General features: G+C 32.1%; 1 long non-coding RNA gene across 1 annotated transcript; it reads left to right on the forward strand.

Annotated features, from left to right (window-relative positions):
- The first annotated feature begins 1,721 nt into the window (after positions 1–1,721).
- Positions 1,722–2,122, forward strand: LOC122590933. The gene is made up of 3 exons (XR_006322649.1): positions 1,722–1,748; positions 1,890–1,943; positions 2,068–2,122. It is a non-coding gene; the product is annotated as an uncharacterized LOC122590933 (long non-coding RNA).

Genomic DNA, 2,122 nt, shown 5'->3' on the forward strand with positions numbered 1-2,122 from the left:
TTTCAGGTTCATAAATATATTTTTTTAAACAATTTTGGTTTTAGAATATGAACACTAATATTAAGGTTTTAATGGTGATATTTATTTGGATGGATATGCGGAATTTCACTTGGCCACAATGTGATTTTTGTTTTGTTATTTTGTTAGGAGCGAACTAATTGGACTAATGAGGATACTTTAAATGATAATCTTGGACATGGTTAATTTGTTGCTGCAGTAGTGGAATGATTGCTGAGATGCAGAATGTCTGAGGTGTGCACCATCTTGGACATGGTACATTATGTTTTTGTGGCATTAATAGAAAACCTTATGTTTATATTTGTTGTTGAGTATGGTAATAGATTTCAAGCAAGATTCAACTATCAACACTTCTATTGAAATCATGGTTTAGAGTTTACAGTACTGTTTTTGTTTACTTGACCATTAGCATGGATTACTAATGACGTTATTATTTAATTAATGCAGCTCAAACCCTCTAAGAATCATGAACTCCGGAGGCGGTGTCCAAGTTCCAAATGGTTTTGCCCGTGTTTTGTAGGATGACGATGTTGATCCTCTTCTTGAGCGAAACATCTTTATCTATTTCTTTCTACTTTGATCTGGTGGGTGGCAAAGTTTGCCTAGGATATTATAGTTATGTTAGATTTTCTTCGAGAGGGCTAAATGGTTGAGTTGAGTAATGGGTTAAAATGTGTCATGGTCAAATACGTCATTATGTGAGGTCATTACTATACATCATTATTTGAGGTCAAAACAGGGCTGAAACCGAAAATCTTTCCTTACTTTAATTTTCAAGGTCAAACACAAAGGTTGCAAGATTTGCATTGCCGCAAGTTAAAATCTCTCGAGTCACAGGTATACACGAGAGATCTTAAGAAGAAGAAAGACAGTCAGGTTCAATTATGAAGCATAAATAAAAGGGTGATGATATACCCAAAAAAATAGATACAAGATGAAAAACTATTTATCAAGGCCCAAAAGGTCGACGTATCTATTTATAATCTAGGATGTTGTGGACATAAGACAACAACATGGCAAAGTTGGAGACTTGGGCATTATTTAGTTATTTTCATGTGTACAAATATAAGATAATCATCTTTATAGCTTCTTACGAAATTCACAGGTTTTCATATTTTAGTCTAATTATGGGATGACAGATATGAATAAGAAATCAAATTTTGCATTTAAGTGATAAAGAAGGATGATGGAAGAACAAAAAAAAGTTCATATTTTCCATTGACAGTAAGGTACTTTCATTTTTCTTCTTTTTTGTTATATTGTTTTATTTGACTTGATTGTTTAGGATTTTGGTGAAAATATTAATATAATTGTTGTTCAGAAATGAAGAAGAATTTAGCATAAGGATTTGGCACAACATAGTTTCAAATTGCAATAGAAAATCCGGTGACTTTCATTATCATTATGTTGATTTGATAAATAATTTTTTTAAAACTTGATCTTTTTGTATTATATCATCAGGATTCATATTTTGAGACAGGCGAACACATTTTTTGGTATTCTTGGCAAATATAACTAAGAAAAACATTTTAATGTTCTTCAAATACTCGGTTAGCTACATTTGATAATATCATAGCTACTATTACAAAGTTGTCACATTTTTCATGATTGTAAGATCTATGCAGTTTTTATCAGCATCCGTAATGTGTTTGAATTCATGTTCATCACTTTGATATGGAAGCTTGAATTCTCTTCTCTCCTGACACTTATTATTGCAATTCTAATTGAGGGTGAGTTTATAACATGTGTACTCTACCAATGATCATATATAACGCCTAATATCTGAATCATATGAAAAGACTCCACCTAATATTTGAATCATATGAAGAGACTCAGTTTTAAGTTTTCTTTGTACATATTCATTGTCACAGTCAAGCAAAGCAGTAGTTGTACTTTTACGCGAGAAGGTTTATCTTCCACCACCGGTGAGTGAAACCAGTTGCTACATAACCCGTCTTAACTTTATTCTCTTACTAATAGTTATATTGTACAAGAAAATATATTGTAAATGGTTCGTAATGGTTAAAGGTAATTGTGTATTATTTACAGGTTGGAAGTGTGTTTTTACCTTTCAAGCCAAAGGGACCGGAAAGGGAGTGTCGTG

This window comes from Erigeron canadensis, chromosome 3, assembly GCF_010389155.1.
Source record: "Erigeron canadensis isolate Cc75 chromosome 3, C_canadensis_v1, whole genome shotgun sequence".
In the NCBI taxonomy this organism is placed as follows: Eukaryota; Viridiplantae; Streptophyta; class Magnoliopsida; order Asterales; family Asteraceae; genus Erigeron; species Erigeron canadensis.